We start from the raw sequence: 14805 nt of genomic DNA on the forward strand, positions 1-14805 counted from the left end.
AAAAAATAATAAATAGTATTCTCTGGCCACAGTGTAATATAACTAGGTATTAACAACAACAAACCAAAATGGCTCTTCTAACAGGAAATGTAAAAAGCATGCTATTAAACCACTCTTGGGTCAAAGGGGAAATGCAACACAAGTTGTAGAATTTTTTGAACATAGTAATAATGGGGGCGCCTGGGTGGCTCAGTTGGTTAAGCATCTGCCTTGGGCTCAGGTCATGATCCCAGGGTCCTGGGATGAGTCCTGCATTGGGCTCCTTGCTCAGCAGGGAGCCTGCTTCTCCCTCTGTCTGCCGCTCTGCCTACTTGTGCTCTCTCTCTCTCTGTCAGATAAATAAATACAATCTTAAAAAAAACTTATTTATTAAAAAAAGAAAATAGTAAAAATGAAAACCAGAATCTATGAGAAATAGTTAAAACAGCTATCAGAGAAATATCTATGATACAGATACCTATATGGGGGTGCCTGGGTGGCTCAGTCGTTAAGCGGCTGCCTTGGGCTCAGGTCATGATCCCTGGGTCCTGGGATGCGTCCCTCATCGGGCTCCCTGCTCAGCCAGAAGCCTGCTTCTGTCTCTCCTGCTCCGCCTGCTTTTGTTCCCTCTCTCGCTGTGCTTCTCTCTGTCAAATAAATACATAAAATCTTAAAAAAAAAACCTACATGAATTAAAGTAAAAGTGAATGAACATTACAACTCAAGAAACTAGAAAAAAAAAGGTAAATCCATGACAGCAGAAGGAATAAGTAAAAAGAAAGGCAGAGATTAATGGGTTTGAAAACAACAGCAACAAAAAGTAACACTAACAAATCCTAGCCAGTCTATTTGAAAAAATAAAATTAACTTCTTAGCTAAACTACTCAAAAAAAAAAAGGTGGGGGGAGAAAGCATAAATACATGAAATTAGAAATGAAGAGACATAGGAGAGGAAATTTAAAAAATATTCTATAAATATATTGGAAAATCTACATTAAGTGGATAATTTTGTAGAAAAATCCAATTTAACACAATTGACCCCTGTGGAGACAGAAAGTCTAAACAGACCATTTAACATAAACAAAATTAAACTAGTTAGAGTTCCTACAAAACAAAACAGGCTCAGACAGTTTCACTAGGGGATTCTATCAAACTTTAAAAAAGCCTTCTTAGGGGCGCCTGCATGGCTCAGTTGTTAAGCATCTGCCTTCAGCTCAGGTCATGATCCCAGGGTCCTGGGATCCAGCCCCGCCTCGAGCCCACATCGGGCTCCCTGCTGTGCCCCTCTCCCGCTCCCCCTGCTTGTGTTCCCTCTCTAGCTGTCTCTCTGTCAAATAAATAAATAAAATCTTAAAAAATAAAATAAAATAAAAAAGCCTTCTTAAACTATTCTAGAGCATGGAGAAAGAAGGAGAACTCCCAAAAGCTTGTTATGAAGTGAGTTATGAATTCCCAAACTTGAACTTTGGAACCATGACAAAGACTATAATAAAAAAGAACAGGGTAGGACATTTCACTTATTAATATTGATGCAAAAATCTTTTTTAAAAGTTTTATTTATTTAAGTAATCTCTACACCCAACATGGGGCTTGAACACACGACCTCAAGATCAAGAGTCACGTGCTCTTCCAACAGAGCCTGGCTATGCAAAAATTTTATAAAAAAAAAAAAAAGCAAGCAGAATCCAACAGCACATTAAAAAAACATTTATCATGACCAAGTGGATAGATAGATAACTCTGTGAATGCAAGAATGGACAGTCGGATTAGGAAACCCATTAATATCTATCATATTAATAGATCCAAAGTGAAACAGAATGTATGATTATCTCCATAGATGCAGATTGACAGATTTTAATACATAATAACAACAAAAGGCAAAGTGAAAAGACAACTGGGGAAAATGTTATAAATTATAGACAAAGAATATCACTGATTAAAAAAAAAAACTAAAAATACAGAAGAAAAAAAAACCCTAGGGGCGCCTGGGTGGCTCAGTCAAGCATCTGCCTTTGGCTCAGGTCGTGGTCCCAGGGTCCTGGGATCGAGCCCCACACCGGGCTCCCTGCTTGGAGGGAAGCCTGCTTCTCCCTCCCCCACTCCCCCTGCTTGTATTCCCTCTCTTGCTGTCTCTCTCTCTCTGTCAAATAAATAAATAAAATCTTTTAAAAAATGCACATTAAAATGACATGAAGATACATATCTCACCCTTGCGATTGGCATACATCTAAAATGTTGATAGCATATTCTGTTGGCCAGGCTGTGAGGAAACAGACACTCTGATATGCTGAGTATGGAAATGCAAACTGGGACAACCTCCACCATAGGAGATTTGGCAATATCTAGCTGGCACAACAAGCAATACCTTTTTATTACGCAATCCTGATGTAAGAAGTGGTTGGGGTTCGAAGCTGATGGCCAAGAAAGAATTCTTGAGACATCTTGTTTTTTGTTTTTTTTTTAAGATTTTATTTATTTATTTATTTGACAGAGAGAGACAGCTAGAGAGGGAACACAAGCAGGGGGAGTGGGAGAGGGAGAAGCAGGCTTCCCGCGGAGCAGGGAGCCCATCACAGGGCTCGATCTCAGGACCCGGGGATAATGACCTGAGCCGAAGGCAGACGCTTAACAACTGAGCCACCCAGGCACAGAAGGAAGACGTCTTTTGTGCAGAACAGTGGTTTTATTAAAGCACGGGGACGGGACCCGTGGGCAGGAAGAGAAGCACTGGGTTCATAAGGAGTGGCCCGTTATATACTTTCAAGTTGGGAAGGGATTAGGGATAGCATGTCTCCAAGGAATTTGGAAGCACAGTTTCCGGAACCTTGAGGGGACTAGCTATTGTTAGGAAAAGGTCATTTATTACTGTCCAATAAAACACTAGTCATGAGACCTTTCAGATGTATTTCGTTGGGTCATATGCTTGGAGAAGGATTGGCAACATGTATCTTGGGGGATAGGGGAAAAGGAAGTTTCCAAAGGAATTTTTATTTATTTATTTTTAAAGATTTTATTTATTTACTTGACAGAGAGACACAGCGAGAGAGGGAACACAAGCAGGGGGAGTGGGAGAGGGAGAAGCAGGCTCCCCGCTGAGCAGGGAGCCCCATGCGGACTTGATCCCAGGACCCCGAGATCATGACCTAGCCAAAGGCAGACGCTTAACAACTGAGCCACCCAGGCGCCCCCAAAGGAATTTTTATATGTTAAAGTAGACTTACAGGACCCTAGGGGGTCGGGATAATGTTAAGCTATGATTGCCTTTTGCCCTTAGCCAAGTATTAACATGGAGGCAGCTGAGTTCCTAAAGGAATGTCCCTCTGCCTGTTTCAAGGACTTGTCAATGGGCTGCAAGTAGGAAGGAAATTTTTCTTCTGCCTTTGCTCCCACATCAATACCACTTTCAGAAATCTATCCCAAAGATACTCCAGCAAAAATATGAAAAGAAATATGTGCTATTAAACACAGAATTATTTGTAAAAGCTGGAACTGTCAGTAAGACTGTGGCACCTCCACACAAAGGAGTATTATGCAATTGTAAAAAGCAGTGAGGGGGCGCCTGGCTGGCTCAGTCCCTAGAGCTTGCGACTCTTGATCTTGGGGTCTGGAGTTCAAGCCCCACCTTGGGCTTAGAGCTGACTTAAAAAAAAAAAGCAATGAGGAATATGCTACTATGGAATGATCGTCAAGATTCAAGTGAATAAAGTGAAGTGTAGGACATGTGCATGTGAATAGTATGCTCTTGTTTATCTAAAAAAGGAGATGTAAATACATATATATATATATTTCTAACATAAAAATGATGGAAAAGGGGGCACCATGGTGGCCCAGTTGGTTAAGCGTCTGCCTTCGGCTCAGGTCATGATCTCGGGGTCCTGGGATTGAGCCCCACATCAGGCTCCCTGCTCAGTGGAGAGTCGGCTTCTCCCTCTGCCTCCTCCCCCGCTCCCCTTGCTTATGCTCTGTCTCTCAAATAAATAAATAAATAAAAAGATGGAAATGTAAAATATAAACAGTATAATTAGGGAGAGGGAAGAATAATGTGGAAAGGACAGGGATAGAAGATAAACTTTGAATATACCTTGTTTTGCAGAGTTGATTTTAGAACCATGTAAATATTTTATTTTTTTCCACGTAAATATTTTAAATAATTATAAAATAAATTTAAAAGTGAAAGTAATTCCTTTTAATTCCATTAAAAAACAAATGAATTCTATTATTTTCAAAACAAAGGTTTTTTTATTTTTTTTATTTTTTAATTTTTTTTTAAAGATTTTATTTATTTATTTGAGAGAGAATGAGAGAGAGCACGAGAGGGAAGAGGGTCAGAGGGAGAAGCAGACTCCCTGCTGAGCCGGGAGCCCGATGTGGGACTCGATCCTGGGACTCCGGGATCATGACCTGAGCCGAAGGCAGTCGCTTAACCAACTGAGCCACCCAGGCGCCCTATTTTTTATTTTTTTTAAAGATTTTATTTTTTTGTCAGAGAGAGAGAGCTCTGCCCGTTGCCCCCCCCCCCCCCCGCCAAGTAGAGGAACAGTTTTTTTTAAAGAGAGAGTTGGCTACAATTCAAAAGCTACATAAATGAGTTAACACCTCTGCTTCCTCTCAGGCTAAGGCCGCATCTTTTCTTTCGTGAGATGAAGTCTCCCTCTAGCGGAGGCTAGTTTTAGAACTAGTCCCCGAAACCCTGCCTCACAAAGGAAATCTTTTGCTCATTGTCTCCTGCCCCCCATCCTTAAATTACATAAGTACTAGAGTCACCAGCGGGAGGATGTGGTAGAAGATTCTGAGCAATGGGAGAGCAAAGTCAGGGGCAGAGTCAAGCTTTAGAAAGAAGTTGGGGGAATGAGAAACAGGACAGACTCTGAGAGCCTTGAAGACTAGGGGGAGGAATTTCAGATTCCTGTGGGCGGAGCACTCCCACTGCCTGGGGCCAGAGCGAGGTGATTAGCATGCTGAGGTGACTGCGTGCTCGGGGGAACTAGGCGAGGCATTGCCTTAGGGGAAACCCTGATGAGAAGTGGAAGGGACGAATCGGGATTCTCAAGAATCAGCTAAGGTGTGATGGGGATGAATTCCAGGCGTCCCTCCCATCCTTCAGGACTCTCCCAGAGCCTCGCTGACGTTGGGGTCGGACGCTGTGGTCCACTGGGTGAAAGTTTGGCCTTCCCCGAGACAGTACAGGGGAAAAGCCCTGGCACAGCCTCTTCCGTTCCTGGTAGGGAGGATCACAGCCTGGTCCACACTGAAAGTAGCCTCTGGGGAGAATGATGGCAGGAGGATCCTTGTGTTCTGGCCACTCCAGGTCTCAACTGACCTCACCTACTGGAAATGACTCAGTGGAAAACTCCCTCAGCAGGGAAACCTTTCCAGTGGAGCCTCTTCTAACAGCTAGTCCAGTCTCTAAGAGTACATGCCATGCTTCCCCATTGCATCACTCTGCGGTCTTACCCTCAGTCAACACAATATTTGGGAGTTGCCAATTCAGTGTGTTTCTGTAATCCCCTTTAGCGTGTTCAGTAGGAATCAAAAAGAAATGAACCCTAAAAACAGGCTAGTTTCCTAAGTTCATTTTCTGGTCCTATAAAATCTAACTCCTGAATTCAGCACTCTTTTGCTGTTTTACCCATTGAGTGGGAGAAGGCTGTCCAGGAAATTGCACTCTGGAGCAATTATTTCTACCAATTCTCACACCTTTCTTTGTCCTGCCTTCACTTCTTCTCTTTAAAAGGTGAATTTCCAGACACACTGAAATTCTGTAGGGAAAACATTGGGCTAACTAGGTGTGGTAACCCTCCCCGGGTGCAAAATGCAACATATTTCTCAAGGAGTCCACCGAGGAGGAAGACAGCTGATGGAGAAAGCATGTCTCTTTCCCCAAACAGGTTGCTGAAGGGCAGCCCCCAGATCATAATGTTTTCACACCCTAATTTTTAACATAAAAAAGTATTATGAACTTAATGCAATGGAACGTTATTCAGCCTTAAAAAGGCAGGAAATTCTGGCATATGCCACAACATGGATGAACCTTGAGGACTTGATGCTCAGTGAAATAAGCCAGACACAGAAAGACAAGTAGTGAATGATCCCATTTCTTACGAGTACTTAGTCAAGATCGTGGAGACAGGAAGTAGAATGGTGGTGGTCGGGGTGCCAGGATGGCTCAGTCGGTTAAGTTCCCGATTCATGATTCCCACTTGGGTCATGATCTCAGGGTCATGAGATCGAACTCTGCCGGGTTCGTGCTGGATGCAAAGCCTGCTTAGGATTCTTTCTCCCTCTGCCTGCACCCCCACCCCCCGGCCCCGTCTGTGATGGTTCCCCAGCAGTATGAATGTACTTAATACCGCTGAACTGTACGCTTAAAAAGGGTTCAGACGGTGAGTTTTCTGTTATGTATTTTACCGCCACAAAAAATTGAAGAAAAACAAGTAGTGTGCACTGTGCACTTCACCGAGGACTGCCAAGGAATATGAGGCGGCCGGTACCGGTGACCGACGCTGGCCGAGGCGCTCTCGCCTCCCACTCCCCGGAGCCCGCAGGAGCCCCTGCGTCCAGAGCTGCTGCCTTCTTCACCCCGCACGCAGACATTCCGCCATCGTCATTCAGGCCCCACAGCACTCCTGACTTTTACCCTTGCCTTTTCCTTTTGTCGGGAACTAGGCACAGAGTCAGTAATCTCCTAAAAAGTCCGGATCAGACGACTTTCATCATTGTCATCATCATTTTTCGAGCCATTAAAATATACCAGTGTTTTAACTTACTTCCCCAACAACCCCATGTAAAACTGATGAGGGCTAGGAACAGAGAAATGTTCACCTTTAGCCCAGACGCTGACGAATAGCCTGCGTGGTTCTGATAAGGATCAAATACGTGCTGGGTGCTAAGTTTTTAAGATTTTTTTAGAATTATTTTTTATTTATTTGAGAGAGAGCGCGCGCACAAGCGGGGGGGCGGGCCTGACATGGGACTGGATCCCAGGACTCCAGAATCATGACCTGAGCCAAAGGCAGCCTGCCAATTGACTGAGCCACCCAGGCGCCCCTGGGTGCTAAGTTCTTATAGGGTCTCACGCCTGCCTGCCTGTACATCGCACCCACAGTTACTACAGAAAGTAGTTTTGCCAGTAGACATTCAAAGAAACATTCATGATCGAACACGCCCTGCACGTGTCCCGACACCCCATCCCCCTCCCCTGACACTTCCCCTCCCCCGCCCCTCCCCCACGCCCCATCCGCCCTGAGCACTAAGCTTGTCGGGCCAGCTTGACGAAGCCAAAGCTCTGCCCTTTCTGCCCCAGGGGTCCTGTCCGCGTGCTACTTAAATAAACTTAAGTTGCAACCCTAAAACGTCTCAAGAATTCTTTCTTGTCCATCATGCTTGAGGATCTGGCAACAAACTGAGAATAGCATTAGTACATTTTACGTAGGAGAAGACGGAAGCACAGGAAGGTGAAACAGTCTGCCCACAGCTGCACAGCTGGGAAAGTTGCGGAACCAGCTGTCACCATCCCAAACCGCCTGTTCCTCAAGGTCGAAGACTCTGAAATCCAAAGTCTCCAGCCCTCCTTTAATCTGATTGCCTTAATGAAGTGAAACAGGCTTTTTTCCTATGGGAATTCTCGGGTGTTTAACTTCCTATGTGCAGGGAGACCACGAGAAGTGGGAGAGGGAGGTGATAGGCAGTATCTCCTCTACTTATTCGACTGCTGAACTTCTTTTTCACCAAGCATCTCAAGGAACTTTCTCAGCTGAAATGTTGCAAAACTTTGCATGTAATATGCAATGCTGCTTTGTCTCTTTCAACTACTTCAAAAGAGTATATGAATTATTTTCTCTCATTTAGAAAAATTTAAAAATTGAGGTAGTGAGAAAGTTATTTGTCCAAGGCCAGAACCAGCGAATTTTGGAGCTGAAATTAGAATCTAGGTCCTCTGGCCATAATTTCAGGGTTTTTTGTTTTGTTTTGTTTTGTTTTAATTACAGAAGGAATATGTTCTCACTCTAGCAAATCAAACAGAGATGTACAACGAAAGCCACATGCAGGGCGCCTGGGTGGCTTAATTGGTTGAGCGTCTGACTTCTTGATTTCAGCTTGGGTCCTGAAATCAAGCCTCCATGCTGAGCATGGAGCCTGCTTAAGATTCTCTCTTGCCCTCTCCCTCTGCTCCTCCCCATCCCCCACTCATGCTCTTTCTTTCTCTAAAATGATAATAATAACAATATAAATTTTTAAAAAAGAAGAAAAAAAAAGAAAGCTATACACAGCACTCCAATCTCATCTTCCTTGGGTAAAAAAACTGTTCTAGTTAGAGTAGATTTGGCTGCAAGTGACAGCAAATCCAAAATAAGAGTGGCTTATAGAAGTCTATTTGCCCCTATATAAAAGCCCAGAGGTATGCGGTCCAGGGTTGTTCAGGGTCCTAGGCTCCTTCCAGCTCACTCTCATCCATCCCAAGGGCAGGACCCTGATCTTCAGGGCACATGGCAGCTGTTTTTGAAGGAATGATCCCTGAAACTCTCACACAGAGATATTTCCACTTACATCTCATTGCCTGAACTTTGTCACATGGCCATGCATAGCTGCACATATAACAGGCCAGGCCAGGAAATAGAGTTTTTATTCCGAGAGGCTACATGCCCAGCTAAAAATTATTACATTATTACATTATTAACTCTAGTTACCATGCTGTACACCACTTCCCTAGAACTTATTTTATAATGAAAAGTTTATGCTCTTGACCTCCTTAAGCCTTTTTGTCCACCCCCAACTTCTACCTCTGGCTACCACCAGGCTGTTCTCTGAATCTATGAGCTTGGATTGTTTGTTTTTTAGATTCTACATATAAGTGACATCCATGTTGTCACAAATGGCAAGATTTAATTCTTTTCTATGGCAGACTAATATTCCATTACACACACATCTTCTTTATCCATTCATCCATCAATGGGGAATTAGGTTGTTTTCCTGCCTTGGTTATTGGGAATAACACTGCAATGAACATGAAGGTACATACATCTTTTCGAGTTAAGTGTTTTTGTTTTCTTTGGATAAATACCCAGAATGAATTGCTAGATGATATTGTAGTTCTCTTTTTTTTTTTTTCAAGATTTTATTTATTTATTTGAGGGAGAGAGAGAGCATGAGTGGAGGGGGGTGGCAGGCAGAGGGAGAAGCAGGCTCTCCACTGAGTAGGAAACCCTCGTGGGGCTGTATCCCAGGACCCTGAGATCATGACCGGAGCTGAAGGCAGACGCTTAACCAACTGAGCCACCCGGGTGCCCCTGTAGTTCTATTTTTAATTTTTTGAGGAACCTCCACAGTGGCTGTACCAATTTACATTCCCACCAGCAGTGCAAGTGCACGAGGAGGTTCCCTTTCCTCTACATGCTCACTAGCACTTGTTATCTCTTGTCTTCTTGATGATGGTCATTCTACCAGGTGCGAAGTGATATTTTTTTGTGGTTTTGATTTGCATTTCTCTGATGATCTGTGATGTTGAGCATCTTTTCATATACCTGGTGGCCATCTGTACATCTTCTTTGTAAAATGTCTATTCTCAGATCCCCTGCGCATTCTTTAATTAGAATGTGTGGGTTTTTTGCTATTGAGTTGTATGAGTTCTTTATATATTTTGAATATTAACACCTTGTCAGGTATATGATTTGCAAATATTTTCTCCCATCCGATAGGCTGCATTTTTTCATTTTGTTGAAGATTTCCTTTGTTGTGCAGAAGCTTTAGTCTTCTGTATTCCCACTTATTTATTTTTGCTTTTCTTGCCTTTGCTTTTGGAATCAGATCCAAAAAGTTATCACCAAGATTGATGTTAAGGAGTTTACCATTTATGTTTTCTTCTGGGAGTTTTACAGTTTCAGTTTGGCTAAATATCTGTAAGTCCTTGTTATGTATTCTTCCAAGTTGTTATGTCTTCTTGTACTATACACATTACTCTGCAACTTGCCTTTTTCATTTAACATATCTATGAGATATCAGCGTCCTTAGTTGAAAGAAACACAGACTAACTGGGCAATTCAAAAGAAAAGTAGCTTATTAAAAGACATTGTGTAGCTCATACGTTTTCTGGGAAAGTTGAAGGATTAGACTTGAAGTTACTGGATTTTAAATTATTCCTGATCATCCTGCAAAATTGGTCCCCAGAACTGCCACCGTCACTGGGCACACCACTGCGGCTTGCATGTGTGACTTGCCGGTGCGCTCCCAGCTGGCTCCACGCACACGTGGGCTGTGCAGTTGCCCACGACCCTGCACTTACAAAGGCTGTGCTCTTGGCTGCATACTCTGCTGTTTCCATCTTGAAATTCCCAATACTTTTTGAACGAGGGGCCCCGCATTTTCATTTTGCCCTGGGCCCTACAAGTCGGGTGGTCAGTCCTGGGTGCTGGAATTAGAGCCACTGTCGCTATAACTCTAGAAACTGGATGAAGTTGTCCCTGTCGCCATTGACCCTCAACCAAGAATCATTCACCGTCCTCCCTGCCGCTCTCCCTCACCTGTTCCCAGTTCAAGATGTGGGACCACAGCATCTAGACTGCAGATTTTCCAGCTGCAATGGGAGCTAGAAAAATGAGTAATATTTTTTGGTGGGAGGAAGCTGTAACTTCTAAGGCGGAAGTGGGGGGTATTCCCCCAAATATAGGAATATAGGTTCAGAGGCTCAAGAGCCAAATGGAATCACAGATGCTCAATAGGATAGAACCATAAGTATATATAGATTTGTCTCATTCTTTTACATAACTGTCTACTGCTCTATCATGGAGACATACTGTAACTTAGTCATTGCCCTCTTGATAGGCATTCACGATATTTCCACTTTTTTGCTTCTACAGTGTTGTAACAGACATCTTTATACATTTGGCCTTCTGTACTTAGGATTTTATTTCAGGAAGCTAGATTCTTAAGAGTGGAGTAGCTGGACAAAAGTGAGTATGTATGTCTAGGTTTAGTATTTACTGCCAGATTACTTTTTTTTTTTAAAGATTTTATTTATTTGAGAGAGAGAGAGAGAGAATGAGAGATAGAAAGCACGAGAGGGAAGAAGGAAGAGGGTCAGAGGGAGAAGCAGACCCCCCGCTGAGCAGGGAGCCCGATGTGGGACTCGATCCCGGGACTCCAGGATCATGACCTGAGCCGAAGGCAGTCGCTTAACCGACTGAGCCACCCAGGCGCCCTGCCAGATTACTTTTTTAAAAACAGAGTAACTTATAGTCCCACCAGCAACATACAAAAGTGCCTTTTTCTTCCATCCTTTCAGTTTCTGAAAATTATCACTCTTTTGTTTTTATCAGCCTGATGAGTGAAAAATGATATCTCAGTATTCTTTTCATTTCTGGTCTCTTGACTACTAGCACCTTTTCATGTGTTTATTAGCTACATGGAATTCCTTTTTTTATAGAATACCTAGTCATATCCTTTCCTCATTTTTTTGTTTTCTTCCTTTTTCTTATCAATTTCTAAGTATCCTTTGTGTATTAGAGATCCTCTTTATCAGTCACACATGTTAGATTATTTCTCAGAGCACGTTTCTAGGTTTTTTTCCCCTATGGTATGCTATCTTTTGTCTTAATTTTTTTTAAAAGGTAGTTAAATATGTCTTTTCCTTTATGACTTCTTGTTTTATTATTCTTGCTTAAGAAAGTTTCATCATACATTTCTGTGTCGATTGTTACAATAAGCATATATGTCTTTTGTAAAAAAAAAATACTTTTGTAAAAAGAAAAAAAAATTTAAAGACCGCAAAAGAGTATGCTGGAGACCTGTATTCTTAGGTCCAAATCTATTACCAACTAGTTATAACCTCGGGCGAGTCACCAAGCCTCTGAGTATCTCCTTGTCTTAGTTTTACAAGTGGGGGATAATAGCACCCGCCCTGCTGACTTCACAGAGTCCCCATAAAGATAAAATCAGATTTTAAAAAAGGAAAGGTTTGGAAAAGTATAAATATGGGTTATAAAAATATAAGGTATTGGGGCGCCTGGTTGGCTCAGTCTGTGGAGTGTGCAACTCTTGATCTCAGGGTCATGAATTCGAGCCCCATGTGGTTGGTAGAGATTACTTAAATAAAACTTAAAAAAATAAAAATATGAGCTTTTAATGGGGCGCCTGGGTGGCTCAGTCGTTAAGCATCTGCCTTCGGCTCAGGTCACGAACCCAGTATCCTGGGATCGAGCCCCACGTCGTCAGGGTCCCTGCTCAGCAGGAAGCCTGCTTCTCCCTCTCCAGCTGCCCCCCTGCTTGTGTTCCCTCTCTCCCTGCCTCTCTTGTGAAGGAAATAATAAAATCTTTTTTAAAAAATAAGGTATTATTATTATTATGTGTTTTCCCTCTTTACTTGAAAGGAAATGTGATGAGTAAAAAGACCACTAGATTAGGAAGTCATGTTCCATCTTATGCCAATTACTAAGCGGTGCGCTTCTGAGCAGTTCAGTTAGCTTCTGCGAGATTCACTTTCCTCATCCTTAAAATAAAAGAGTTGGTCTCCAACTTTCCTTCCAGCTTTAAGCATCTGAAAATACTACAGCAAAATCTCTAACAAGAAAGTTATGTGAATTTTTTTGTATTAGTATATGCTTAGGATTAAGTGTTTAACGATGTATCTAAAAGATACGTAAATGGAGAATGGGTTGGCAGAGGCCAACTGTGCATGCACGGACACTCATTAGGAGTCACTGCCCTAGTTTGCGTGAGGGATGGTGGTGGATTGAAACAGGAGGAGAGCAAAGGAAACAAGTGAATTAGGCTTAAAAGTCTCACCTGATCATTTGGTCCACCTTGAGGTGTTAAGTCACAGCAAGCACTGATATGATGGATAGATACAGGTACAAAAGTTTTAGAGCAAAACCAAAATTAATCTATTTCCCATCCTGATCCAAATGTGTTCTCCAATTTTCTTTCTTAATACCAAGGCTCTTTCTAGTGCAGTCTAATATTTTGACCTATGTAGCGGCTCACGATTTACTCTTTATACTCAAATATGCGGGATGGGGGGAGGTAGCATATTTTATAACTGATCTAACTTTGTTCCTAAGCCTCTGTCCCACAAGATGGGGAGAAATAGGGGAAATTTTAACTGCCCAATTTAAGATTTCTCAGTTTCTTCTTGTTTTGCATAGTAGTGGTGACTGTGTCTCCAAAGAGACCACATCAGTATCTCCCATCCCATAAGTTCTTTTGCAATGTGACCCAAGCATCTACCCTTCAAGAGCTGGAGTCTGTTTCCTTTCCTTTTTGAATTGGAGTTGGCCCTGTGACTTGTTTCGACCTATAGAATGGGATGGAAGCACTAATATGTAGCTTCTGGGGTACAAGCCTTAACAGATCTGTGGCTTCTGTCTGCCTTGGTTGGAACGTTTCTTCTTGGAAGTCAGTTGCCTGTAAGAAGTCCAGTCACCTAGCCAGAGACAGAGGCCATCGTGGAGAGAAGCCTAAAGCTATCTTTTTTTTTTTTTAAAGATTTTATTTATTTATTTGAGAGAGAGAGAATGAGAGATAGAGAGCACTAGAGGGAAGAGGGTCAGAGGGAGAAGCAGACTCCCTGCTGAGCAGGGAGCCCGATGTGGGACTCGATCCCGGGACTCCAGGATCATGACCTGAGCCGAAGGCAGTCGCTTAACCAACTGAGCCACCCAGGCGCCCCAAGCCTAAAGCTATCTTGAATGTTCCAGCTCAAGCCAAGCTCCCATCAGAACAGCCCAGCTGAGCCCCAGCCAATCCAAAGAACCATGAGAAATAGTAAATTATTTTAAACCACTAAACTTTGAAGTGGTTATATAGAAATAGATAACCAAAACATAGTGTTTTGGGGTTAACTCAGTCCCTCTAGGTAAATGTTTGATCTCTCATCACTCCTCTTAATTTTTCATGAAGGTTGTAGCATGATATTCCATACCACCTGCCCCTTTTTTTTCCTCCGAAAGATTTTATTTATTCATTTGAGAGAGAGAGAGAGCACGAGTTGGGGGGAGGGGCACAGAGAGGGAGAAGCAACTCCCTGCTGAGCAGGGAGCCCAATGTGGGGCATGATTCCAGGACCCTGGGGGTCACGACCTGAGCCAGAGGCAGTTGCCTAACTGACTGAGCCCCCCAGGCACCCCACCACATGCTCTTCTTAAATGCGATGTTGACACTCCTCCCATTGAGGGGTGGAGTCTGTATTCTCTCCTCTTGTATTTGGATGGGCCTCTGACGAAGGTGTAAGTGATACAGAGTTTAAAAAAAAAGATGATCTCCTCTGCTTGATGCTCTTGGGATCCTCTCTCTTGGAATCCAGCTACCCTGATGTGAGGAAGCAGACCCTATGGAGAGGCACGTGTAAGTGTTCCTACTGGAACGCAGCCAACAGCCAGCATAACCTCCAAGCATGTGAATGAGTGACTCCAGGTAATGCTAGCACCAGCCTGTTGAGCTGAAAGACAGAGCCTAGTGGTGACTTAAGTCCCAGAGATTTTGGAACAGAAACTGTCCCCCTTCAACTCTTTCCCAGTGTTTTTTTTTTTTTTTTTTTTTTTGACAGAGAGAGAGCACAAGTAGGCAGAGAGGAAGAAGCAGACTCCCCGATGAGCAGGGAGCCCGATGCGGGGCTCGATCCCAGGACTCTGGGATCATGACCTGAGCCGAAGGCAGACGCTTAACCAACTGAGCCACCCAGGTGCCCCTGCTCTTTCCCAATTCTTGACCCTGGAGTGGTTTGTTACACAGCAGTAATCAGAACACTCTGTCAAGGTGGCGTCTAGGTGAATGAGGGACTATCATGGTAGCAGAGAAATGCAGGCAACCTCAGCTCCCTGTGGCTGGCCTCTGGGA

Source organism: Callorhinus ursinus, unplaced genomic scaffold (genome assembly GCF_003265705.2).
Source record: "Callorhinus ursinus isolate GAN/ISIS: 27379988/994484 unplaced genomic scaffold, GSC_fseal_2.0 scaffold88, whole genome shotgun sequence".
In the NCBI taxonomy this organism is placed as follows: Eukaryota; Metazoa; Chordata; class Mammalia; order Carnivora; family Otariidae; genus Callorhinus; species Callorhinus ursinus.